This window comes from Staurois parvus, unplaced genomic scaffold (assembly GCF_062004578.1).
Source record: "Staurois parvus isolate SC_StPar_1 unplaced genomic scaffold, SC_StPar_1.0 ptg000011l, whole genome shotgun sequence".
NCBI lineage: Eukaryota > Metazoa > Chordata > Amphibia > Anura > Ranidae > Staurois > Staurois parvus.
In genome coordinates this window covers 21,534,896-21,559,078 of record NW_028317807.1, presented here as the reverse complement: position 1 = coordinate 21,559,078, position 24,183 = coordinate 21,534,896, and the positions used below count along the sequence as shown (strand labels likewise).

The 24,183-nt window shown below is 47.0% G+C and overlaps 28 non-coding genes across 28 annotated transcripts; all 28 read left to right on the top strand.

Moving 5' to 3' along the window:
* The first annotated feature begins 89 nt into the window (after nt 1–89).
* Nucleotides 90–161, top strand: TRNAC-GCA (transfer RNA cysteine (anticodon GCA)). Its single transcript has one exon. It is a non-coding gene; the product is annotated as a tRNA-Cys (tRNA).
* A 115-nt stretch (nt 162–276) lies between these two features.
* TRNAC-GCA (transfer RNA cysteine (anticodon GCA)) lies at nt 277–348 on the top strand. Its single transcript has one exon. It is a non-coding gene; the product is annotated as a tRNA-Cys (tRNA).
* Nucleotides 349–464: 116 nt separating this feature from the next.
* Nucleotides 465–536, top strand: TRNAC-GCA (transfer RNA cysteine (anticodon GCA)). The gene has a single exon. It is a non-coding gene; the product is annotated as a tRNA-Cys (tRNA).
* A 303-nt stretch (nt 537–839) lies between these two features.
* Nucleotides 840–911, top strand: TRNAC-GCA (transfer RNA cysteine (anticodon GCA)). The gene has a single exon. It is a non-coding gene; the product is annotated as a tRNA-Cys (tRNA).
* Nucleotides 912–1,027: 116 nt separating this feature from the next.
* TRNAC-GCA (transfer RNA cysteine (anticodon GCA)) lies at nt 1,028–1,099 on the top strand. The gene has a single exon. It is a non-coding gene; the product is annotated as a tRNA-Cys (tRNA).
* A 116-nt stretch (nt 1,100–1,215) lies between these two features.
* TRNAC-GCA (transfer RNA cysteine (anticodon GCA)) lies at nt 1,216–1,287 on the top strand. The gene has a single exon. It is a non-coding gene; the product is annotated as a tRNA-Cys (tRNA).
* Nucleotides 1,288–1,773: 486 nt separating this feature from the next.
* On the top strand, nt 1,774–1,845 carry TRNAC-GCA (transfer RNA cysteine (anticodon GCA)). Its single transcript has one exon. It is a non-coding gene; the product is annotated as a tRNA-Cys (tRNA).
* Nucleotides 1,846–2,148: 303 nt separating this feature from the next.
* TRNAC-GCA (transfer RNA cysteine (anticodon GCA)) lies at nt 2,149–2,220 on the top strand. Its single transcript has one exon. It is a non-coding gene; the product is annotated as a tRNA-Cys (tRNA).
* A 488-nt stretch (nt 2,221–2,708) lies between these two features.
* On the top strand, nt 2,709–2,780 carry TRNAC-GCA (transfer RNA cysteine (anticodon GCA)). The gene has a single exon. It is a non-coding gene; the product is annotated as a tRNA-Cys (tRNA).
* Nucleotides 2,781–4,397: 1,617 nt separating this feature from the next.
* Nucleotides 4,398–4,469, top strand: TRNAC-GCA (transfer RNA cysteine (anticodon GCA)). The gene has a single exon. It is a non-coding gene; the product is annotated as a tRNA-Cys (tRNA).
* Nucleotides 4,470–6,643: 2,174 nt separating this feature from the next.
* TRNAI-GAU (transfer RNA isoleucine (anticodon GAU)) lies at nt 6,644–6,715 on the top strand. The gene has a single exon. It is a non-coding gene; the product is annotated as a tRNA-Ile (tRNA).
* Nucleotides 6,716–7,019: 304 nt separating this feature from the next.
* On the top strand, nt 7,020–7,091 carry TRNAC-GCA (transfer RNA cysteine (anticodon GCA)). The gene has a single exon. It is a non-coding gene; the product is annotated as a tRNA-Cys (tRNA).
* Nucleotides 7,092–7,957: 866 nt separating this feature from the next.
* TRNAC-GCA (transfer RNA cysteine (anticodon GCA)) lies at nt 7,958–8,029 on the top strand. Its single transcript has one exon. It is a non-coding gene; the product is annotated as a tRNA-Cys (tRNA).
* Nucleotides 8,030–9,088: 1,059 nt separating this feature from the next.
* On the top strand, nt 9,089–9,161 carry TRNAS-GGA (transfer RNA serine (anticodon GGA)). The gene has a single exon. It is a non-coding gene; the product is annotated as a tRNA-Ser (tRNA).
* Nucleotides 9,162–9,654: 493 nt separating this feature from the next.
* Nucleotides 9,655–9,726, top strand: TRNAC-GCA (transfer RNA cysteine (anticodon GCA)). The gene has a single exon. It is a non-coding gene; the product is annotated as a tRNA-Cys (tRNA).
* A 117-nt stretch (nt 9,727–9,843) lies between these two features.
* TRNAC-GCA (transfer RNA cysteine (anticodon GCA)) lies at nt 9,844–9,915 on the top strand. The gene has a single exon. It is a non-coding gene; the product is annotated as a tRNA-Cys (tRNA).
* A 117-nt stretch (nt 9,916–10,032) lies between these two features.
* TRNAC-GCA (transfer RNA cysteine (anticodon GCA)) lies at nt 10,033–10,104 on the top strand. The gene has a single exon. It is a non-coding gene; the product is annotated as a tRNA-Cys (tRNA).
* Nucleotides 10,105–11,909: 1,805 nt separating this feature from the next.
* On the top strand, nt 11,910–11,981 carry TRNAC-GCA (transfer RNA cysteine (anticodon GCA)). The gene has a single exon. It is a non-coding gene; the product is annotated as a tRNA-Cys (tRNA).
* A 1,227-nt stretch (nt 11,982–13,208) lies between these two features.
* Nucleotides 13,209–13,280, top strand: TRNAC-GCA (transfer RNA cysteine (anticodon GCA)). The gene has a single exon. It is a non-coding gene; the product is annotated as a tRNA-Cys (tRNA).
* Nucleotides 13,281–16,226: 2,946 nt separating this feature from the next.
* Nucleotides 16,227–16,298, top strand: TRNAC-GCA (transfer RNA cysteine (anticodon GCA)). The gene has a single exon. It is a non-coding gene; the product is annotated as a tRNA-Cys (tRNA).
* Nucleotides 16,299–16,790: 492 nt separating this feature from the next.
* TRNAC-GCA (transfer RNA cysteine (anticodon GCA)) lies at nt 16,791–16,862 on the top strand. Its single transcript has one exon. It is a non-coding gene; the product is annotated as a tRNA-Cys (tRNA).
* Nucleotides 16,863–17,352: 490 nt separating this feature from the next.
* On the top strand, nt 17,353–17,424 carry TRNAC-GCA (transfer RNA cysteine (anticodon GCA)). The gene has a single exon. It is a non-coding gene; the product is annotated as a tRNA-Cys (tRNA).
* Nucleotides 17,425–17,540: 116 nt separating this feature from the next.
* Nucleotides 17,541–17,612, top strand: TRNAC-GCA (transfer RNA cysteine (anticodon GCA)). Its single transcript has one exon. It is a non-coding gene; the product is annotated as a tRNA-Cys (tRNA).
* A 2,987-nt stretch (nt 17,613–20,599) lies between these two features.
* Nucleotides 20,600–20,671, top strand: TRNAC-GCA (transfer RNA cysteine (anticodon GCA)). The gene has a single exon. It is a non-coding gene; the product is annotated as a tRNA-Cys (tRNA).
* Nucleotides 20,672–22,286: 1,615 nt separating this feature from the next.
* Nucleotides 22,287–22,358, top strand: TRNAC-GCA (transfer RNA cysteine (anticodon GCA)). Its single transcript has one exon. It is a non-coding gene; the product is annotated as a tRNA-Cys (tRNA).
* A 302-nt stretch (nt 22,359–22,660) lies between these two features.
* On the top strand, nt 22,661–22,732 carry TRNAC-GCA (transfer RNA cysteine (anticodon GCA)). Its single transcript has one exon. It is a non-coding gene; the product is annotated as a tRNA-Cys (tRNA).
* A 115-nt stretch (nt 22,733–22,847) lies between these two features.
* On the top strand, nt 22,848–22,919 carry TRNAC-GCA (transfer RNA cysteine (anticodon GCA)). The gene has a single exon. It is a non-coding gene; the product is annotated as a tRNA-Cys (tRNA).
* A 684-nt stretch (nt 22,920–23,603) lies between these two features.
* On the top strand, nt 23,604–23,675 carry TRNAC-GCA (transfer RNA cysteine (anticodon GCA)). The gene has a single exon. It is a non-coding gene; the product is annotated as a tRNA-Cys (tRNA).
* The last annotated feature ends 508 nt before the right edge of the window (nt 23,676–24,183 follow it).

Below are 24,183 nucleotides of genomic sequence, written 5' to 3'. Positions count from 1 at the left end.
GGCGAACGTGTTTGCCGATTCTCTCCGATGTGTTTAAAGAGCTAGACCGAATAGAAAAAAAAAATGTAAAAAACGCCAGAAAAGCTAAAGGGGGCATAGCTCAGTGGCAGAGCATTCGACTGCAGATCGAGAGGTCTTCGGTTCAAATCCGCGTGCCCCCTCTACTTTTTGCCAAGAAAAAGGAAGCCGGCGAACGTGTTTGCCGATTCTCTCTGATGTGTTTAAAGAGGTAGAACGAATAGAAAAAAAAATGTAAAAAACACTAGAAAGGCCAGAGGGGGCATAGCTCAGTGGCAGAGCATTCGACTGCAGATCGAGAGGTCTTCGGTTCAAATCCGGGTGCCCTCTCGACCTTTTGCCCAGAAAAGGGAAGCCGGCGAACGTGTTTGCCGATTCTCTCCGATGTGTTTAAAGAGATAGGACGAATAGAAAAAAAAAATGTAAAAAACGCCAGAAAAGCCAAAGGGGGCATAGCTCAGTGGCAGAGCATTCGACTGCAGATCGAGAGGTCTTCGGTTCAAATCCGGGTGCCCCCTCTACCCTTTGCCCAGAAAAGGGAAGCCGGCGAACGTGTTTGCCGATTCTCTCTGATGTGTTTAAAGAGATAGAACGAATAGAAAAAAAAATGTAAAAAACACTAGAAAGGCCAGAGGGGGCATAGCTCAGTGGCAGAGCATTCGACTGTAGATCGAGAGGTCTTCGGTTCAAATCCAGGTGCCCCCTCTACCTTTTGCCCAGAAAAGGGAAGCCGGCGAACGTGTTTGCCGATTCTCTCCGATGTGTTTAAAGAGCTAGAACGAATAGAAAAAAAAAATGTAAAAAACGCCAGAAAAACTAAAGGGGGCATAGCTCAGTGGCAGAGCATTCGACTGCAGATCGAGAGGTCTTCGGTTCAAATCCGGGTGCCCCCTCTACCTTTTGCCCAGAAAAGGGAAGCCGGCGAACGTGTTTGCCGATTCTCTCCGATGTGTTTAAAGAGCTAGACCGAATAGAAAAAAAAAATGTAAAAAACATCAGAAAAGCTAAAGGGGGCATAGCTCAGTGGCAGAGCATTCGACTGCAGATCGAGAGGTCTTCGGTTCAAATCCGCGTGCCCCCTCTACATTTTGCCCAGAAAAGGGAAGCCGGCGAACGTGTTTTCCGATTCCCTCAGATGTGTTTAAAGAGATAGAACGAATAGAAAAAAAAAATGTAAAAAAACCCAGAAAAGCCAAAGGGGGCATAGCTCAGTGGCAGAGCATTCGACTGCAGATCGAGAGGTCTTCGGTTCAAATCCGGGTGCCCCCTCTACCTTTTGCCCAGAAAAGGGAAGCCGGCGAACGTGTTTGCCGATTCTCTCCGATGTGTTTAAAGAGCTAGAACGAATAGAAAAAAAAAATGTAAAAAACGCCAGAAAAACTAAAGGGGGCATAGCTCTGTGGCAGAGCATTCGACTGCAGATCGAGAGGTGTTCGGTTCAAATCCGGGTGCCCCCTCTACCTTTTGCCCAGAAAAGGGAAGCCGGCGAACGTGTTTGCCGATTCTCTCTGTGTTTAAAGAGATAGAACGAATAGAAAAAAAAAGAAAAAAACCCAGAATAGCCTAAGGGGGCATAGCTCAGTGGCAGAGCGTTCAACTGCAGATCGAGAGGTCTTCGGTTCAAATCCGGGTGCCCCCTCTACATTTTGCCCAGAAAAGGGAAGCCGGCGAACGTGTTTTCCGATTCCCTCCGATGTGTTTAAAGAGATAGAACGAATAGAAAAAAAAAATGTAAAAAACGCCTGAAAAGCCAAAGGGGGCATAGCTCAGTGGCAGAGCATTCGACTGCAGATCGAGAGGTCTTCGGTTCAAATCCGGGTGCCCCCTCTACCTTTTGCCCAGAAAAGGGAAGCAGGCGAACGTGTTTGCCGATTCTCTCCGATGTGTTTAAAGAGCTAGAACGAATAGAAAAAAAAAATGTAAAAAACGCCAGAAAAACTAAAGGAGGCATAGCTCAGTGGCAGAGCATTCGACTGCAGATCGAGAAGTCTTCGGTTCAAATCCGGGAGCCCCCTCTACCTTTTGCCCAGAAAAGGGAAGCCGGCAAACGTGTTTGCCGATTCTCTCCGATGTGTTTAAAGAGATAGAACGAATAGAAAAAAAAATGTAAAAAACGCCAGGAAAGCCTAAGGGGGCATAGCTCAGTGGCAGAGCATTCGACTGCAGATCGAGAGGTCTTCGGTTCAAATCCGGGTGCCCCCTCTACCTTTTGCCCAGAAAAGTGAAGCCGGCGAACGTGTTTGCCGATTCTCTCTGATATGTTTAAAGAGATAGAACGAATAGAAAAAAAAAGAATAAAACCCAGAAAAGCCAAAGGGGGCATAGCTCAGTGGCAGAGCATTCAACTGCAGATCGAGAGGTCTTCGGTTCAAATCCGGGTGCCCCCTCTACTTTTTGCCAAGAAAAAGGAAGCTGGCGAACGTGTTTTCCGATTCTCTCCGATGTGTTAAAAGAGATAGAACGAATAGAGAAAAAAAATGTAAAAAACGCCTGAAAAACCAAAGGGGGCATAGCTCAGTGGCAGAGCATTCGACTGCAGATCGAGAGGTGTTCGGTTCAAATCCGGGTACCCCCTCTACATTTTGCCCAGAAAAGGGAAGCCGGCGAACATGTTTGCCGATTCTCTCCGATGTGTTTAAAGAGATAGAACGAATAGAAAAAAAAATGTAAAAAATGCCAGAAAAGAATAAGGGGGCATAGCTCAGTGGCAGAGCATTCGACTGCAGATCGAGAGGTCTTCGGTTCAAATCCGGGTGCCCCCTCTACCTTTTGCCCAGAAAAGGGAAGCCGGCGAACGTGTTTGCCGATTCTCTCCGATGTGTTTAAAGAGATAGAACGAATAGAAAAAAAAAATGTAAAAAACGCCAGAAAAACTAAAGGGGGCATAGCTCAGTGGCAGAGCATTCGACTGCAGATCGAGAGGTCTTCGGATCAAATCCGGGAGCCCCCTCTACCTTTTGCCCAGAAAATGGAAGCCGGCGAACGTGTTTGCCGATTCTCTCTGATGTGTTTAAAGAGATAGAACGACTAGAAAAAAAAAGAAAAAAACCCAGAAAAGCCAAAGGGGGCATAGCTCAGTGGCAGAGCATTCAACTGCAGATCAAGAGGTCTTCGGTTCAAATCAGGGTGCCCCCTCTACATTTTACCCAGAAAAGGGAAGACGGCGAACGTGTTTGCCGATTCTCTCCGATGTGTTTAAAGAGATAGAACGAATAGAAAAAAAAAATGTAAAAAACGCCAGAAAGGAATAAGGGGGCATAGCTCAGTGGCAGAGCATTCAACTGCAGATCGAGAGGTCTTCGGTTCAAATCCGGGTGCCCCCTCTACCTTTTGCCCAGAAAAGGGAAGCCGGCGAACGTGTTTGCCGATTCTCTCCAATGTGTTTAAAGAGATAGAACGAATAGAAAAAAAAATGTAAAAAACGCTAGAAAAACCAAAGGGGGCATAGCTCAGTGGCAGAGCATTCGACTGCAGATCGAGAGGTCTTCGGTTCAAATCCGGGTTCCCCCTCTACCTTTTGCCCAGAAAAGGGAAGCCGGCGAACGTGTTTGCCGATTCTCTCCGATGTGTTTAAAGAGATAGAACGAATAGAAAAAAAAAATGTAAAAAATGCCTGAAAAGCCAAAGGGGGCATAGCTCAGTGGCAGAGCATTCAACTGCAGATCGAGAGGTCTTCGGTTCAAATCCGGGTGCCCTCTCTACCTTTTGCCCAGAAAAGGGAAGCCGGCGAACGTGTTTGCCGATTCTCTCCTATGTGTTTAAAGAGATAGAACGAATAGGAAAAAAAAATGTAAAAAACACCAGAAAAGCCAAAGGGGGCATAGCTCAGTGGCAGAGCATTCGACTGCAGATCGTAGAGGTCTTCGGTTCAAATCCGGGTGCCCCCTCTACCTTTTGCCCAGAAAAGGGAAGCCGGCGAACGTGTTTGCCGATTCTCTCCGATGTGTTTAAAGAGATAGAACGAATAGAAAAAAAAATGTAAAAAACGCTAGAAAAGCCAAAGGGGGCGTAGCTCAGTGGCAGAGCATTCGACTGCAGATCGAGAGGTCTTCAGTTCAAATCCAGGTGCCCCCTCTACCCCTTTGCCCAGAAAAGGGAAGCCGGCGAACGTGTTTGCGGATTCTCTCCAATGTGTTTAAAGAGATAGTACGAATAGAAAAAAAAAATGTAAACAACGACAGAAAAGCCAAAGGGGGCATAGCTCAGTGGCAGAGCATTCGACTGCAAATTGAGACGTCTTTGGTTCAAATCCAAATTCCCCCTCTACCTTTTGCCCAGAAAAGGGAAGCCGGCGAACGTGTTTGCCGATTCTCTCCTATGTGTTTAAAGAGATAGAACGAATAGAAAAAAAAAATGTAAAAAACGCCTGAAAAGCCAAAGGGGGCATAGCTCAGTGGCAGAGCATTCGACTGCAGATCGAGAGGTCTTCGGTTCAAATCCGGGTGCCCTCTCTACCTTTTGCCCAGAAAAGGGAAGCCGGCGAACGTGTTTGCCGATTCTCTCCGATGTGTTTAAAGATATAGAACCGATAGAAAAAAAATGTAAACAACTACAGAAAAGCCAAAGGGGGCATAGCTCAGTGGCAGAGCATTCGACTGCAAATTGAGACGTCTTTGGTTCAAATCCAAATTCCCCCTCTACCTTTTGCCCAGAAAAGGGAAGCCAGCGAACGTGTTTGCCGATTCTCTCTGATGTGTTTAAAGAGATAGAACGAATAGAAAAAAAATGAAAAAAAACCCAGGAAAGCCAAAGGGGGCATAGCTCAGGGGCAGAGCATTCGACTGCAAATTGGAGGTCTTCGGTTCAAATCCGGGTGCCCCCTCTACCTTTTGCCCAGAAAAGGGAAGCCGGCGAACGTGTTTGCCGATTCTCTCCGATGTGTTTAAAGAGATAGAACGGATAGGAAAAAAAAATGTAAACAACGACAGAAAAGCCAAAGGGGGCATAGCTCAGTGGCAGAGCATTCGACTGCAAATTGAGACGTCTTTGGTTCAAATCCAAATTCCCCCTCTACCTTTTGCCCAGAAAAGGGAAGCCGGCGAACGTGTTTGCCGATTCTCTCTGATGTGTTTAAAGAGATAGAACCAATAGAAAAAGAATGAAAAAAACCCAGAAAAGCCGAAGGGGGCATATCTCAGTGGCAGAGCATTCGACTGCAGATCGAGAGGTCTTCGGTTCAAATCCGGGTGCCCTCTCTACCTTTTGCCCAGAAAAGGGAAGCCGGAGAACGTGTTTGCCGATTCTCTCCGATGTGTTTAAAGAGCTAGAACGAATAGAAAAAAAAAATGTTAAAAATGCCATAAAAACTAAAGGGGGAATAGCTCAGTGGCAGAGCATTCGAATGCAGATCGAGAGGTCTTCGGTTCAAATCTGGGTGCCCCCTCTACCATTCGCCCAGAAAAGGGAAGCCGGCGAATGGGTTTGCCGATTCTCTCCCATGTGTTTAAAGAGTTAGAACGAACATAAAAAAAAATGTAAAAAACGCCAGAAAAGCCAAAGGGGGCATAGCTCAGTGGCAGAGCATTCGACTGCAGATCAAGAGGTCTTCGGATCAAATCCAGGTGCCCCCTCTACCTTTTGCCCAGAAAAGGGAAGCCGGCGAACGTGTTTGCCGATTCTCTCCGATGTGTTTAAAGAGATAGTACGAATAGAAAAAAAAATGTAAAAAACGCTAGAAAAGCCAAAGGGGGCATAGCTCAGTGGCAGAGCAATTCGACTGCAAATCGAGAGGTCTTCTGTTCAAATCCGGGTGCCCTCTCTACATTTTGCCCAGAAAAGGGAAGCCGGCGAAAATGTTTGCCGATTCTCTCCAATGTGTTTAAAGAGATAGAACGAAAAGAAAAAAAAAATGTAAAAAACACCAGAAACTCCAAAGGGGGCATAGCTCAGTGGCAGAGCATTCGACTGCAGATCGCGAGGTCTTCTGTTCAAATCCGGGTGCCCCCTCTACCCTTCGCCAAGAAAAAGGAAGCCGGCAAACGTGTTTGCCGATTCTCTCCGATGTGTTTAAAGAGATAGAAGGAATAGAAAAAAAAATGTAAAAAACGCTAGAAAAGCCAAAGGGGAATAGCTTAGTGGCAGAGAATTCGACTGCCGATCGAGAGGTCTTCGGTTCATATCTGGGTACCCTCTCTACCCTTTACCCAGAAAAGGGAAGCCGGCGAACGTGTTTGCCGATTCTCTCCGATGTGTTTAAAGAGATAGAATGAATAGAAAAAAAAATGTAAAAAATGTAAACAACGACAGAAAAGCCAAAGGGGGCATAGCTCAGTGGCAGAGCGTTCGACTGCAGATCGAGAGGTCTTCTGTTCAAATCCGGGTGCCCCCTCCACATTTTGGCCAGAAAAGGGAAGCCGGCGAACGTGTTTGCCGATTCTCTCCGATGTGTTTAAAGAGATAGAACGAATAGAAAAAAAAAATGTAAAAAACGCCAGAAAAAACAAATGGGGCATAGCTCAGTGGTAGAGCGTTCGACTGCAGATCGAGAGGTCTTCGGTTCAAATCCCCTTCTACCTTTTGCTCAGAAAAGGGAAGCCGGCGAACGTGTTTGCCGATTCTCTCCGATGTTTTTAAAGAGATAGAATGGATAGAAAAAAAAAATGTAAACAACGACAATAAAGCCAAAGGGGGCATAGCTAAGTGGCAGAGCATTCGACTGATGATCGAGAGGTCTTCGGTTCAAATCCGGGTGCCCTCTCTACCTTTTGCCCAGAAAAGGGAAGCCGGCGAACGTGTTTGCCGATTCTCTCCGATGTGTTTAAAGAGATAGAACAAATAGGAAAAAAAAATGTAAAAAACACGAGAAAAGCCTAAGGGGGCATAGCTCAGTGGCAGAGCATTCGACTGCAGATCGTAGAGGTCTTCGGTTCAAATCTAGGTGTCCCCTCTACCTTTTGCCCAGAAAAGGGAAGCCGGCGAAGGTGTTTGCCGATTCTCTCTGATGTGTTTAAAGAGATAGAATGGATAGAAAAAAAAATGTAAAAAACACCTGAAAAGCCAAAGGGGGCATAGCTCAGTGGCAGAGCATTCGACTGCAGATCGAGAGGTTTTCGGTTCAAATCCGGGTGCCCCCTCTACATTTTGCCCAGAAAAGGGAAGCCGGCGAACGTGTTTGCCGATTCTCTCCGATGTGTTTAAAGAGATAGAACAAATAGAAAAAAAATGAAAAAAAACCAAGAAAAGCCGAAGGGGGTATAGCTCAGTGGCAGAGCATTCGACTGCAGATCGAGAGGTCTTCGGTTCAAATCCGGGTGCCCCATATATATTTTGCCAAGAAAAGGGAAGCCGGCGAACTTGTTTGCCGATTCTCTCCGATGTGTTTAAAGAGATAGAAAGAATAGAAAAAAAATGAAAAAAAAAACCAGCAAAGCCAAACGGGGGCATAGCTCAGTGGCAGAGCATTCGACTGCAGATCTAGAGGTCTTCGGTTCAAATCCGAGTGCCCTCTCTACGTTTTGCCAAGAAAAAGGAAGCCGGCGAACGTGTTTGCCGATTCTCTCCGATGTGTTTAAAGAGATAGAACGAATAGAAAAAAAAATGTAAAAAACGCCAGAAAAGCCAAAGGGGGCATAGCTCAGTGGCAGAGCATTCGACTGCAGATCGAGAGGTCTTCGGATCAAATCCAGGTGCCCCCTCTACCTTTTGCCCAGAAAAGGGAAGCCGGCGAACGTGTTTGCCGATTCTCTCCGATGTGTTTAAAGAGATAGTACGAATAGAAAAAAAAAATGTAAAAAACGCTAGAAAAGCCAAAGGGGGCATAGCTCAGTGGCAGAGCAATTCGACTGCAAATCGAGAGGTCTTCGGTTCAAATCCGGGTGCCCTCTCTACATTTTGCCCAGAAAAGGGAAGTCGGCGAAAATGTTTGCCGATTCTCTCCGATGTGTTTAAAGAGATAGAACGAAAAGAAAAAAAAAATGTAAAAAACGCCAGAAACGCCAAAGGGGGCATAGCTCAGTGGCAGAGCATTCGACTGCAGATCGAGAGGTCTTCGGTTCAAATCCAGGTGCCCCCTCTACCTTTCGCCAAGATAAAAGGAAGCCGACGAACGTATTTGCCGATTCTCTCCGATGTGTTTAAAGAGATAGAACAAATAGAAAAAAAAAATGTAAAAAACGCCAGAAAAGCCAAAGGGGGCATAGCTCAGTGGCAGAGCATTCGACTGCAGATCAAGAGGTCTTCGGTTCAAATCCGGATGCCCCCTCTACCCTTCGCCAAGAAAAAGGAAGCCGGCGAACATGTTTGACAATTCTCTCCGATGTGTTTAAAGAGATAGAAAGAGTAGAAAAAAAAAATGTAAAAAACGCCAGAAAAAACAAATGGGGCATAGCTCAGTGGTAGAGCGTTCGACTGCAGATCGAGAGGTCTTCGGAACAAATCCAGGTGCCCCCTCTACCTTTTGCCCAGAAAAGGGAAGCCGGCGAACGTGTTTGCCGAATCTCTCCAATGTGTTTAAAGAGATAGTACGAATAGAAAAAAAAAATGTAAAAAACGCTAGAAAAGCCAAAAGGGGCATAGCTCAGTGGCAGAGCAATTCGACTGCAAATCGAGAGGTCTTCGGTTCATATCTGGGTACCCTCTCTACCCTTTGCCCAGAAAAAGAAAGCCGGCGAACGTGTTTGCCGATTCTCTCCGATGTGTTTAAAGAGATAGAATGAATAGAAAAAAAAAATGTAAACAACAACAGAAAAGCCAAAGGGGGCATAGCTCAGTGGCAGAGCGTTCGACTGCAGATCGAGAGGTCTTCTGTTCAAATCCGGGTGCCCCCTCCACATTTTGGCCAGAAAAGGGAATCCGGCGAACGTGTTTACCGATTCTCTCCGATGTGTTTAAAGAGATAGAACGAATAGAAAAAAAAAATGTAAAAAACGCCAGAAAAAACAAATGGGGCATAGCTCGGTGGTAGAGCGTTCGACTGCAGCTCGAGAGGTCTTCGGTTCAAATACGGGTGCCCCCTCTACCTTTTGCTCAGAAAAGGGAAGCCGGCGAACGTGTTTGCCGATTCTCTCCGATGTTTTTAAAGAGATAGAACGGATAGAAAAAAACAAATGTAAACAACGCCAGAAAAGCCAAAGGGGGCATAGCTCAGTGGCAGAGCAATTCGACTGGAAATCGAGAGGTCTTCGGTTTAAATCCGGGTGCCCTCTCTACATTTTGCCCAGAAAAGGGAAGCCGGCGAAAATGTTTGCCGATTCTCTCCGATGTGTTTAAAGAGATAGAACGAAAAGAAAAAAAAAATGTAAAAAACGCCAGAAAAGCCAAAGGGGGCATAGCTCAGTGGCAGAGCATTCGACTGAAGATCGAGAGATCTTCGGATCAAATCCAGGTGCCCCCTCTACCTTTTGCCCAGAAAAGGGAAGCCGGCGAACGTGTTTGCCGATTCTCTCCGATGTGTTTAAAGAGATAGTACGAATAGAAAAAAAAAATGTAAAAAACGCTAGAAAAGCCAAAGGGGGCATAGCTCAGTGGCAGAGCAATTCGACTGCAAATCGAGAGGTCTTCGGTTCAAATCCGGGTGCCCTCTCTACATTTTGCCCAGAAAAGGGAAGCCGGCGAAAATGTTTGCCGATTCTCTCCGATGTGTTTAAAGAGATAGAACGAAAAGAAAAAAAAAATGTAAAAAATGCCAGAAACGCCAAAGGGGGCATAGCTCAGTGGCAGAGCATTCGACTGCAGATCGAGAGGTCTTCGGTTCAAATCCGGGTGCCCCCTCTACCCTTCGCCAAGATAAAAGGAAGCCGACGAACGTGTTTGCCGATTCTCTCCGATGTGTTTAAAGAGATAGAACGAAAAGAAAAAAAAAATTTAAAAAACGCCAGAAACACCAAAGGGGGCATAGCTCAGTGGCAGAGCATTCGACTGCAGATCGAGAGGTCTTCGGTTCAAATCCAGGTGCCCCCTCTACCCTTCGCCAAGATAAAAGGAAGCCGACGAACGTGTTTGCCGATTCTCTCCGATGTGTTTAAAGAGATAGAACAAATAGAAAAAAAAAATGTAAAAAACGCCAGAAAAGCCAAAGGGGGCATAGCTCAGTGGCAGAGCATTCGACTGCAGATCGAGAGGTCTTCGGTTCAAATCCGGGTGCCCCCTCTACCCTTCACCAAGAAAAAGGAAGCCGGCAAACATGTTTGCCGATTCTCTCCGATGTGTTTAAAGAGATAGAAAGAGTAGAAAAAAAAATATATAAAAAACGCTAGAAAAGCCAAAGGGGAATAGCTTAGTGGCAGAGAATTCGACTGCCGATCGAGAGGTCTTCGGTTCATATCTGGGTACCCTCTCTACCCTTTGCCCAGAAAAGGGAAGCCGGCGAACGTGTTTGCCGATTCTCTCCGATGTGTTTAAAGAGATAGAATGAATAGAAAAAAAAAATGTAAACAACGACAGAAAAGCCAAAGGGGGCATAGCTCAGTGGCAGAGCGTTCGACTGCAGATCGAGAGGTCTTCTGTTCAAATCCGGGTGCCCCCTCCACATTTTGGCCAGAAAAGGGAAGCCGGCGAACGTGTTTGCCGATTCTCTCCGATGTTTTTAAAGAGATAGAACGGATGGAAAAAAAAAATGTAAACAACGACAGAAAAGCCAAAGGGGCCATAGCTCGGTGGCAGAGCATTCGACTGCAAATTGAGACGTCTTTGGTTCAAATCCAGGTGCCCCCTCTACCTTTTGCCCAGAAAAGGGAAGCCGGCGAACGTGTTTGCCGATTCTCTCCGATGTGTTTAAAGAGATAGAACGAATAGAAAAAAAAATGTAAAAAACGCCTGAAAAGCCAAAGGGGGCATAGCTGAGTGGCAGAGCATTCGACTGCAGATCGAGAGGTTTGTCGGTTCAAATCCGGGTGCCCTCTCTACCTTTTGCCCAGAAAAGGGAAGCCGGCGAACGTGTTTGCCGATTCTCTCCGATGTGTTTAAAGAGATAGAACGAATAGGAAAAAAAAATGTAAAAAACACCAGAAAAGCCTAAGGGGGCATAGCTCAGTGGCAGAGCATTCGACTGCAGATCGTAGAGGTCTTCGGTTCAAATCCGGGTGCCCCCTCTACCTTTTGCCCAGAAAAGGGAAGCCGGCGAAGGTGTTTGCCGATTCTCTCTGATGTGTTTAAAGAGATAGAATGGATAGAAAAAAAAAATGTAAAAAACACCTCAAAAGCCAAAGGGGGCATAGCTCAGTGGCGGAGCATTCGACTGCAGATCGAGAGGTCTTCGGTTCAAATCCGGGTGCCCCCTCTACATTTTGCCCAGAAAAGGGAAGCCGGCGAACGTGTTTGCCGATTCTCTCCGATGTGTTTAAAGAGATAGAACCGATAGAAAAAAAATGTAAACAACGACAGAAAAGCCAAATGGGGCATAACTCAGTGGCAGAGCATTCGACTGCAAATAGAGATGTCTTTGGTTCAAATCCAAATTCCTCCTCTACCTTTTGCCCAGAAAAGGGAAGCCAGCGAACGTGTTTGCCGATTCTCTCCGATGTGTTTAAAGAGATAGAACGAATAGAAAAAAAATGAAAAAAAACACAGAAAAGCCGAAGGGGGCATAGCTCAGGGGTAGAGCATTCGACTGCAAATCGGAGGTCTTCGGTTCAAATCCGGGTGCCCCCTCTACCTTTTGCCCAGAAAAGGGAAGCCGGTGAACGTGTTTGCCGATTCTCTCCGATGTGTTTAAAGAGATAGAACGGATAGGAAAAAAAAATGTAAACAACGACAGAAAAGCCAAAGGGGGCATAGCTCAGTGGCAGAGCATTCGACTGCAAATTGAGACGTCTTTGGTTCAAATCCAAATTCCTCCTCTACCTTTTGCCCAGAAAAGGGAAGCCGGCGAACGTGTTTGCCGATTCTCTCCGATGTGTTTAAAGAGATAGAACGAATAGAAAAAAGAAAACGTAAAAAACGCCTGAAAAGCCAAAGGGGGCATAGCTCAGTGGCAGAGCATTCGACTGCAGATCGAGAGGTCTTCGGTTCAAATCCGGATGCCCCCTCTACATTTTGCCCAGAAAAGGTAAGCCGGCGAACGTGTTTGCCGATTCTCTCTGATGTGTTAAAAGAGATAGAACCAATAGAAAAAAAATGAAAAAAAACCCAGAAAAGCCGTAGGGGGCATATCTCAGTGGCAGAGCATTCGACTGCAGATTCGAGAGGTCTTCGGTTCAAATCCGGGTGCCCTCTCTACCCTTTGCCCAGAAAAGGGAAGCCGGCGAACGTGTTTGCCGATTCTCTCCGATGTGTTTAAAGAGCTAGAACGAATAGAAAAAAAAAATGTTAAAAATGCCAGAAAAACTAAAGGGGGCATAGCTCAGTGGCAGAGCATTCGACTGCAGATCGAGAGGTCATCGGTTCAAATCTGGGTGCCCCCTCTACCATTCGCCCAGAAAAGGGAAGCCGGCGAACGTGTTTGCCGATTCTCTCCGATGTGTTTAAAGAGATAGAACGAATAGAAAAAAAAATGTAAAAAATGCCAGAAAAGCCAAAGGGGGCAGAGCATTCAACTGCAGATCGCGAGGTCTTCGGTTCAAATGCAGGTGCCCCCTCTACCCTCTGCCCAGAAAAGGGAAGCTGGCAAACGTGTTTGCCGATTCTCGCCGATGTGTTTAAAGAGATAGAACGGATAGGAAAAAAAAATGTAAACAACGACAGAAAAGCCAAATGGGGCATAACTCAGTGGCAGAGCATTCGACTGCAAATAGAGATGTCTTTGGTTCAAATCCAAATTCCTCCTCTACCTTTTGCCCAGAAAAGGGAAGCCAGCGAACGTGTTTGCCGATTCTCTCCGATGTGTTTAAAGAGATAGAACGAATAGAAAAAAAATGAAAAAAAACCCAGAAAAGCCGAAGGGGGCATAGCTCAGGGGCAGAGCATTCGACTGCAAATCGGAGGTCTTCGGTTCAAATCCGGGTGCCCCCTCTACCTTTTGCCCAGAAAAGGGAAGCCGGCGAACGTGTTTGCCGATTCTCTCCGATGTGTTTAAAGAGATAGAATGGATAGGAAAAAAAAATGTAAACAACGACAGAAAAGCCAAAGGGGGCATAGCTCAGTGGCAGAGCATTCGACTGCAAATTGAGACGTCTTTGGTTCAAATCCAAATTCCTCCTCTACCTTTTGCCCAGAAAAGGGAAGCCGGCGAACGTGTTTGCCGATTCTCTCCGATGTGTTTAAAGAGATAGAACGAATAGAAAAAAGAAAACGTAAAAAACGCCTGAAAAGCCAAAGGGGGCATAGCTCAATGGCAGAGCATTCGACTGCAGATCGAGAGGTCTTCGGTTCAAATCCGGATGCCCCCTCTACATTTTGCCCAGAAAAGGTAAGCCGGCGAACGTGTTTGCCGATTCTCTCTGATGTGTTTAAAGAGATAGAACCAATAGAAAAAAAATGAAAAAAAACCCAGAAAAGCCGTAGGGGGCATATATCAGTGGCAGAGCATTCGACTGCAGATTCGAGAGGTCTTCGGTTCAAATCCGGGTGCCCTCTCTACCTTTTGCCCAGAAAAGGGAAGCCAGCGAACGTGTTTGCCGATTCTCTCCGATGTGTTTAAAGAGCTAGAACGAATAGAAAAAAAAAATGTTAAAAATGCCAGAAAAACTAAAGGGGGCATAGCTCAGTGGCAGAGCATTCGACTGCAGATCGAGAGGTCATCGGTTCAAATCTGGGTGCCCCCTCTACCATTCGCCCAGAAAAGGGAAGCCGGCGAACGTGTTTGCCGATTCTCTCCGATGTGTTTAAAGAGATAGAACGAATAGAAAAAAAAAAAATGTAAAAAATGCCAGAAAAGCCAAAGGGGGCATAGCTCAGTGGCAGAGCATTCAACTGCAGATCAAGAGGTCTTCGGTTCAAATCAGGGTGCCCCCTCTACATTTTACCCAGAAAAGGGAAGACGGCGAACGTGTTTGCCGATTCTCTCCGATGTGTTTAAAGAGATAGAACGAATAGAAAAAAAAAATGTAAAAAACGCCAGAAAGGAATAAGGGGGCATAGCTCAGTGGCAGAGCATTCAACTGCAAATCGAGACGTCTTTGGTTCAAATCCAAATTCCCCCTCTACCTTTTGTCCAGAAAAGGGGAACCGGCGAACGTGTTTGCCGATTCTCTCCGATGTGTTTAAAAAGATAGAAATAGTAGAAAAAAAATATATAAAAAACGCCAGAAAAGCCAAAGAGGGCATAGCTCGAGGGCATAGCTCAATGGCAGAGCACTCGACTGCAGATCGAGAGGTCTTCGGTTCATATCCGGGTACCCCCTCTACCCTTTGCCCAGAAAAGGGAAGCCGGCAAACGTGTTTGCTGATTCTCTCCGATGTGTTTAAAGAGATAGTACGAATAGAAAAAAAAAATGTAAAAAACACCAGAAAAGCCAAAGGAGGCACAGCTCAGTGGCAAAGCATTCGACTGCAGATAGAGAGGTCTTCGGTTCAAATCCGGGTGCCCCCTCTACATTTTGCCCAGAAAAGGGAAGCCGGCGAACGTGTTTGCCGATTCTCTCCGATGTGTTTAAAGAGATAGAAATAGTAGAAAAAAAAATGTAAACAACAACAGAAAAGCCAAATGGGGCATAGCTCAGTGGCAGAGCATTCGACTGCAAATCGAGAAGTCTTTGGTTCAAATCCAAATTCCCCCTCTGCCTTTTGCCCAGAAAAGGGGAACCGGCGAACGTGTTTGCCGATTCTCTCCGATATGTTTAAAGAGATAGAAATAGTAGAAAAAAAATATAAAAAAAGCCAGAAAAGCCAAAGGGGGCATAGCTCAGTGGCAGAGCATTCGACTGCAGATCAAGACGTCTTTGGTTCAAATCCAAATTCCTCCTCTACCTTTTGCCCAGAAAAGGGAAGCCGGCGAACGTGTTTGCCGATTCTCTCCGATGTGTTTAAAGAGATAGAAATAGTAGAAAAAAAAATGTAAACAACGACATAAAAGCCAAATGGGGCATAGCTCAGTGGCAGAGCATTCGACTGCAGATCAAGACGTCTTTGATTCAAATCCAAATTCCCCCTCTACCTTTTGCCCAGAAAAGGGAAGCCGGCGAACGTGTTTGCCGATTCTCTCCCATGTGTTTAAAGAGATAGAAAGAGTAGAAAAAAAAAATATAAAAAACGCCGAAAAAGCCAAAGGGGGCATAGCTCAGTGGCAGAGCATTCGACTGCCGATCGAGAGGTCTTCGGTTCATATCCGGGTGCCCCCTCTACCCTTTGCCCAGGAAAGAGACGCCGGCGAACGTGTTTGCCGATTCTCTCCGATGTGTTTAAAGAGATAGAATGAATAGAAAAAAAAAATGCATAAAACGCCAGAAATGCCAAAGGGGGCATAGCTCAGTGGCAGAGCATTCGACTGCAGATCAAGAGGTCTTTGGTTTAAATCCGGGTGCCCCCTCTACCTTTTGCCTAGAAAAGGGAAGCCGGCGAACGTGTTTGCCGATTCTCTCCGATATGTTTAAAGAGATAGAACGAATAGAGAAAAAAAATGTAAAAAACGCCAGAAAAGCCAAAAGGGGCATAGCTCAGGGGCAGAGCATTTGACTGCAGATCGAGAGGTCTTCGGTTCAAATCCGGGTTCCCCTCTATATTTTGCCAAGAAAAGGGAAGCCGGCGAACGTGTTTGCCGATTCTCTCCGATGTGTTTAAAGAGATAGAACGAATAGAAAAAAAAATGTAAAAAACGCCTGAAAAGCCAAAGGGGGCATAGCTCAGTGGCAGAGCATTCGACTGCAGATCGAGAGGTCTTCGGATCAAATCCAGGTGCCCCCTCTACCTTTTGCCCAGAAAAGGGAAGCCGGCGAACGTGTTTGCCGATTCTCTCCGATGTGTTTAAAGAGATAGTACGAATAGAAAAAAAAAATGTAAAAAACGCTAGAAAAGCCTAAGGGGGCATAGCTCAGTGGCAGAGCAATTCGACTGCAAATCGAGAGGTCTTCGGTTCAAATCCGGGTGCCCTCTCTACATTTTGCCCAGAAAAGGGAAGCCGGCGAAAATGTTTGCCGATTCTCTCCGATGTGTTTAAAGAGATAGAACGAAAAGAAAAAAAAAATGTAAAAAACGCCAGAAACACCAAAGGGAGCATAGCTCAGTGGCAGAGCATTCGACTGCAGATCGAGAGGTCTTCGGTTCAAATCGGGGTGCCCCCTCTACCTTTTGCCAAGATAAAAGGAAGCCGACGAACGTGTTTGCCGATTCTCTCCGATGTGTTTAAAGAGATAGAACGAAAAGAAAAAAAAAATTTAAAAAACGCCAGAAACGCCAAAGGGGGCATAGCTCAGTGGCAGAGCATTCGACTGCAGATCGAGAGGTCTTCGGTTCAAATCCGGGTGCCCCCTCTACCCTTCGCCAAGATAAAAGGAAGGCGACGAACGTGTTTGCCGATTCTCTCCGATGTGTTTAAAGAGATAGAACAAATAGAAAAAAAAAATGTAAAAAACGCCTGAAAAGCCAAAGGGGGCATAGCTCAGTGGCAGAGCATTCAACTGCAGATCGAGAGGTCTTCGGTTCAAATCCGGGTGCCCCCTCTACCTTTCGCCAAGAAAAAGGAAGCCGGCAAACATGTTTGCCGATTCTCTCCGATGTGTTTAAAGAGATAGAAAGAGTAGAAAAAAAAATATAAAAAACGCCAGAAAAGCCAAAGGGGGAATAGCTTAGTGGCAGAGAATTCGACTGCCGATCGAGAGGTCTTCAGTTCATATCTGGGTACCCTCTCTACCCTTTGCCCAGAAAAGGGAAGCTGGCGAACGTGTTTGCCGATTCTCTCCGATGTGTTTAAAGAGATAGAATGAATAGAAAAAAAAAATGTAAACAACGACAGAAAAGCCAAAGGGGGCATAGCTCAGTGGCAGAGCGTTCGACTGCAGATCGAGAGGTCTTCGGTTCAAATCCGGGTGCCCCCTCCATATTTTGGCCAGAAAAGGGAAGCCGGCGAACGTGTTTGCCGATTCTCTCCGATGTGTTTAAAGAGATAGAACGGATAGAAAAAAAAAATGTAAAAAACGCCAGAAAAAACAAATGGGGTATAGCTCAGTGGTAGAGCGTTCGACTGCAGATCGAGAGGTCTTCGGTTCAAATCCGGGTGCCCCCTCTACCTTTTGCCCAGAAAAGGGAAGCCGGCGAACGTGTTTGCCGATTCTCTCCGATGTGTTTAAAGAGATAGAACGGATAGAAAAAAAAAATGTAAACAACAACAGAAACGCCAAAGGGGGCATAGCTCAGTGGCAGAGCATTCGACTGCAGATCGAGAGGTTTTCGGTTCAAATCCAGGTGCCCCCTCCACCTTTTGCCCAGAAAAGGGAAGCCGGCGAACGTGTTTGCGATTCTCTCCGATGTGTTTAAAGAGATAGAACGAATAGAAAAAAAAATGTAAAAAACGCCAGAAAAGCCAAAGGGGGCATAGCTCAGTGGCAGAGCATTCGACTGCAGCTCGAGAGGTCTTCGGTTCAAATCCGGGTGCCCCCTGTACCTTTTGCCCAGAAAAGGGAAGCCGGCGAACGTGTTTTCCGATTCTCTCCGATGTGTTTAAAGAGATAGAACGAATAGAAAAAAAAAATGTAAAAAACGCTTGAAAAGCCAAAGGGGGCATAGCTCAGTGGCAGAGCATTCGACTGCAGATCGAGAGGTCTTCGGTTCAAATCCGAGTGCCCCCGCTACCTTTTGCACAGAAAAGGGAAGCCGGCGAACGTGTTTGCCGATTCTCTCCGATGTGTTTAAAGAGATAGAACGAATAGAAAAAAAAAGAAAAAACCCCAGAATAGCCAAAGGGGGCATAGCTCAGTGGCAGAGCATTCCACTGCAGATCGAGAAGTCTTCGGTTCAAATCTGGGTGCCCCCTCTACATTTTGCCCAGAAAAGAGAAGCCGGCGAACGTGTTTGCCGATTCTCTCTGATGTGTTTAAAGAGATAGAACGAATAGAAAAAAAAATGTAAAAACGCCAGAAAAGCCAAAGGGGGCATATCTCAGTGGCATAGCATTCAACTGCAGATCTAGAGGTCTTCTGTTCAAATCCGGGTGCCCCCTCTACCTTTTGCCCAGAAAAGGGAAGCCGGGGAACGTGTTTGCCTATTCTCTCCGATGTGTTTAAAGAGATAGAAATAGTAGGAAAAAAAAAAGTAAACAACAACAGAAAAGCCAAATGGGGCGTAGCTCAGTGGCAGAGCATTCGACTGCAAATCAAGACGTCTTTGGTTCAAATCCAAATTCCCCCTCTACCTTTTGCTCAGAAAAGGGAATCCGGCGAACGTGTTTGCCGATTCTCTCCGATGTGTTTAAAGAGATAGCTACCCTAGACTCTCTGGCACCCCTAACCACACGCTACATCAAACCCAGACCGCTCCAACCATGGCAGAACGACCACACTAAATGCCTCAAACGTCGCAGTCGTGCGCTGGAGAGACTATGGCGCAAAACCAGGTCCCCCCGTTCATTCTCCCTCTACAAATCTGCCTTCCTCACTTACACCTCCTCCCTCCACGCCGCCAAGCAGGCTTACTTCGTAAACCTGATTAACACCCTCTCCTCCTGCCCTCGCCGACTCTTCTCCACCTTCAACTCCCTGCTCTCTCCCCCCCCTCCTCCACTCAGTACCTCACTCACCGCCCACGAGATAGCCACTCATTTCCACAATAAAATTGATGCTATCCGTCAGGACATAGTCAACTCGCAATCTACCTCCCCACCTAGCCTCCCCCCCCCTATCTCCCCCTCATCTCTTCCCTCCTCTGACCTCGCAACCGCACTGCCCCCCTCCACACCCAAGACCCCGCTTACCGTAACCCCACCAGCTCTGCACTCCTTCAGCCCCGCTACCACTGAGGAAGTCACCAGGGTCTTCTCTGAAGCCCGCCTCACTACCTGCCCCCTAGACCCTATCCCCTCTCGACTCCTCCAGTCACCCCCCTCTTCCCTCATCTGCTCCCTCACCCACATCTTCAATCTCTCCCTCTCTACCGGCGTATTCCCCTCCCCCTTAAAGCATGCGCACATCACCCCCATACTCAAAAAGCCCTCCCTGGACCCCTCTGACCCAAACAACCTCAGACCCATCTCCCTGCTGCCACTCACTTCCAAACTCCTGGAGCGCTTAGTCTACAACCGCCTAAGCACCCACCTAACTGACAACAACCTCCTTGATCCACTACAGTCCGGCTTCCGTCCCCTACACTCCACCGAAACCGCCCTCCTCAAAATCACCAACGACCTACTTACCGCCAAAGCCAAAGGCGACTACTCTGTCCTCCTCCTCCTGGACCTCTCCGCGGCCTTCGACACAGTTGACCACCCCCTCCTCCTTAATAAACTATTCTCCCTTGGCATCAGAGACACCACTCTCTCCTGGTTCTCCTCTTACCTATCCCGACGCTCCTTCAGCGTTTCCTACAATGGTGCCACCTCCCCTTCCCTCCCCCTCTCTGTTGGGGTCCCCCAGGGCTCTGTCCTTGGACCCCTTCTCTTCTCCATCTACACCTCCTCCCTTGGCAAACTCATACACTCCCACGGCTTCAACTACCATCTCTATGCTGATGACACTCAAATTTACCTCTCCACCCCTCACCTCACCTCCACTTTCTCCGCCCGCATCACTCACCTCCTAAACGACATCTCTGACTGGATGTCGCTCCATTTCCTCAAATTCAACCTCTCCAAAACCGAGCTTCTCGTCTTCCCTCCTGCCCGCGCCCCCCCCCCCCATCCTATCCATCACTACTAACATCACCACCATCAATCCCGCCCCGCAAGCCAAAGTCCTTGGGGTCATTCTGGACTCTAACCTCTCCTTCCAACCTCATGTCAAATCACTGACAAACACATGCAGGCTCCACCTCCGCAATATCGCCAAAATACGCACCTTCCTTACCCCAGACACCGCTAAACTACTTGTGCACTCCCTGATTATCTCACGCCTTGACTACTGCAACTCCCTCCTCACCGGCCAACCCCAGTGCAAACTCTCCCCGCTTCAGACCATCCTGAACTCAGCTGCCAGACTCATCCACCTCACCAGCCGCTCCACCTCTGCCACCCCCCTCTGCCTCTCCCTCCACTGGCTCCCTATCGCCCAACGCATCAAATTCAAACTACTCACTCTGACCTACAAAGCCATTCACAACACTGCCCCTAACTACCTCACCGACCTGATTCCCAAGTACCACCCTACCCGTACCCTTCGCTCTTCACAGGACCTCCTTCTATCTTGCTCCCTGGTCTCCTCCTCACACGCACGTCTGCAAGACTTCTCCAGGTCCTCCCCCATCCTCTGGAACTCACTACCCCAATCCATCAGACTGTCACCTTCCCTCCTCACCTTCAGGCGCTCCCTGAAAACCCACCTCTTCAGGGAAGCCTACCCCACCCTCACCTAACTGCTGCTCTCCTTCATTCCTCCTACCACTCCATCCCCCACAGCCACTTCCTCCTGTACCACTACCCCCTCCCTCCCAGATTGTACGCTCGAAAGAGTAGGGCCCTCTTACCCCTCGTGTGCTGTTCGTAGCTGCTGTAATGTTTCATGTATTGTCCCCCCCTCTATTGTACAGCGCTGAGCAAACCCTTTGGCGCTATATAAACTCAATGTAATGTAATGTAATGTAATAATGAAAAGAAAAAAAAAATGTAAAAAACGCCAGAAAAGCCAAAGGGGGCATAGCTCAGTGGCAGAGCATTCGACTGCAGATCGAGAGGTCTTCGGTTCAAATCCGGGTGCCCCCTCTACCCTCTGCCCAGAAAAGGGAAGCCGGCGAACGTGTTTGCCGATTCTCTCCGATGTGTTTAAAGAGATAGAACGAATAGAAAAAAAAAATTTAAAAAATGCCAGAAAAGCCAAAGGGGGCATAGCTCAGTGGCAGAGAATTCGACTGCAGATCGAGAGGTCTTCGGTTCAAATCCGGGTGCCCCCTCTACCCTCTGCCCAGAAAAGGGAAGCCGGCGATCGTGTTTGCAGATTCTCTCCAATGTGTTTAAAGAGATAGAATGAATAGAAAAAAAAAAATGTTACAAAAGCCGAAGGGGGCATAGCTCAGTGGCAGAGCATTCAACTGCAGATCGAGAAGTCTTCTGTTCAAATTTGGGTGCCACCTCTACCTTTTGCCAAGAAAAAGGAAGCCGGCGAACGTGTTTGCCAATTCTCTCCGATGTGTTTAAAGAGATAGAATGAATAGAAAAAAAAAATGTAAAAAACACCAGAAAAGCCAAAGGGGGCATAGCTCAGTGGCAGAGCATTCGACTGCAGATCGAGAGGTCTTCGGTTCAAATCCGGGAGCCCCTTCTACCTTTTGCCCAGAAAAGGGAAGCCGGCGAACGTGTTTGCCGATTCTCTCCGATGTGTTTAAAGAGATAGAAAGAGTAGAAAAAAAAAATATAAAAAACGCCAGAAAAGCCAAAGGGGGCATAACTCAGTGGCAGAGCATTCGACTGCCGATCGAGAGGTCTTCGGTTCATATCCGGGTACCCCCTCTACCCTTTGCCCAGAAAAGGGAAGCCGGCGAACGTGTTTGCCGATTCTCTCCGATGTGTTTAAAGAGATAGAATGAATAGAAAAAAAAAATTTAAAAAACGCCAGAAAAGCCATAGGGGGCATAACTCAGTGGCAGAGCATTCGACTGCCGATCGAGAGGTCTTCGGTTCATATCCGGGTACCCCCTCTACCCTTTGCCCAGAAAAGGGAAGCCGGCGAACGTGTTTGCCGATTCTCTCCGATGTGTTTAAAGAGATAGAATGAATAGAAAAAAAAAATTTGAAAAACGCCTGAAAAGCCAAAGGGGGCATAGCTCAGTGGCAGAGCATTCGACTGCCGATCGAGAGGTCTTCGGTTCATATCCGGGTACCCCCTCTACCCTTTGCCCAGAAAAGGGAAGCCGGCGAACGTGTTTGCCGATTCTCTCCGATGTGTTAAAAGAGATAGAATGAATAGAAAAAAAAAATGATAGAAAAGCCAAAGGGGGCATAGCTCAGTGGCAGAGCATTCAAGTGCAGATTGAGAGGTCTTCGGTTCAAATCCGTATGCCACCTCTACCTTTTGCCAAGAAAAAGGAAGCCGGCGAACGTGTTTGCCGATTCTCTTCGATGTGTTTAAAGAGATAGAACGAATAGAAAAAAAAATGTAAAAAACGCCAGAAAAGCCAAAGGGGGCATAGCTCGGGGGCATAGCTCAGTGGCAGAGCATTCGACTGCAGATCGAGAGGTCTTCGGTTTACATCCGGGTGCCCCCTCTACCCTTTACCCAGAAAAGGGAAGCCGGCGAACGTGTTTGCCGATTCTCTCCGATGTGTTTAAAGAGATAGAACGAATAGAAAAAAAAAAAGTAAAAAACTCCAGAAAAGCCAAAGGGGGCGTAGCTCAGTGGCAGAGCATTCGACTGCAGATCGAGAGGTCTTCGGTTCAAATCCGGGTGCCCCCTCCACCTTTTGCCTAGAAAAGGGAAGCCGGCGTACGTGTTTGCCGATTCTCTCCGATGTGTTTAAAGAGATAGAACGAATAGAAAAAAAAAATGTAAAAAACGCCAGAAATGCCAAATGGCGTAGCTCAGTGGCAGAGCATTCGACTGCAGATCGAGAGGTTTTCGGTTCAAATCCGGGTGCCCCCTCCACCTTTTGCCCAGAAAAGGGAAGCCGGCGAACGTGTTTGCCGATTCTCTCCGATGTGTTTAAAGAGATAGAACGAATAGAAAAAATAATTGTAAAAAACGCCAGAAAAGCCAAAGGGGGCATAGCTCAGTGGCAGAGCATTCGACTGCAGATCGAGAGGTCTTCGGTTCAAATCCGGGTGCCCCCTCCACCTTTTGCCCAGAAAAGGGAAGCCGGCGAACGTGTTTGCCGATTCTCTCCGATGTGTTTAAAGAGATAGAACGAATAGAAAAAAAAATGTAAAAAACGCCAGAAAAGCCAAAGGGGGCATAGCTCAGTGGCAGAGCATTCGACTGCAGATCGAGAGGTCTTCGGTTCAAATCCGGGTGCCCCCTCCACCCTTTGCCCAGAAAAGGGAAGCCGGCGAACGTGTTTGCCGATTCTCTCCGATGTGTTTAAAGAGATAGAATGAATAGAAAAAAAAATGTTAAAAACGCCAGAAAAGCCAAAGAGGGCATAGCTCGGGGGCATAGCTCAGTGGCAGAGCATCAACTGCAGATTGAGAGGTCTTCGGTTCAAATCCGGGTGCCCCCCTTGCCCAGAAAAGGGAAGCCGGCAAACATGTTTGCCAATTCTCTCCAATGTGTTTAAAGAGATAGAACAAATAGAAAAAAATGAAAAAAAACCCAGAAAAGCCAAAGGGGGCATAGCTCGGGGGCATAGCTCAGTGGCAGAGCATCAACTGCAGATTGAGAGGTCTTCGGTTCAAATCCGGGTGCCCCCCTTGCCCAGAAAAGGGAAGCCAGCGAACGTGTTTGCCGATTCTCTCCGATGTGTTTAAAGAGATAGAACGAATAGAAAAAAAAAATGTGAAAAACGCCAGAAATGCCAAATGGCGTAGCTCAGTGGCAGAGCATTCGACTGCAGATCGAGAGGTTTTCGGTTCAAATCCGGGTGCCCCCTCCACCTTTTGCCCAGAAAAGGGAACCCGGCGAACGTGTTTGCCGATTCTCTCCGATGTGTTTAAAGAGATAGAACAAATAGAAAAAATAATTGTAAAAAACGCCAGAAAAGCCAAAGGGGGCATAGCTCAGTGGCAGAGCATTCGACTGCAGATCGAGAGGTCTTCGGTTCAAATCCGGGTGCCCCCTCCACCTTTTGCCCAGAAAAGGGAAGCCAGCGAACGTGTTTGCCGATTCTCTCCGATGTGTTTAAAGAGATAGAACGAATAGAAAAAAAAATGTAAAAAACACCTGAAAAGCCAAAGGGGGCATAGCTCAGTGGCAGAGAATTTGACTGCAGATCGAGAGGTCTTCGGTTCAAATCCGGGTGCCCCCTCCACCTTTTGCCCAGAAAAGGGAAGCCGGCGAACGTGTTTGCCGATTCTCTCCGATGTGTTTAAAGAGATAGAATGAATAGAAAAAAAAATGTTAAAAACGCCAGAAAAGCCAAAGAGGGCATAGCTCGGGGGCATAGCTCAGTGGCAGAGCATCAACTGCAGATTGAGAGGTCTTCGGTTCAAATCCAGGTGCCCCCTTGCCCAGAAAAGGGAAGCCGGCAAACATGTTTGCCAATTCTCTCCAATGTGTTTAAAGAGATAGAACAAATAGAAAAACATGAAAAAAACCCAGAAAAGCCAAAGGGGGCATAGCTCAGTGG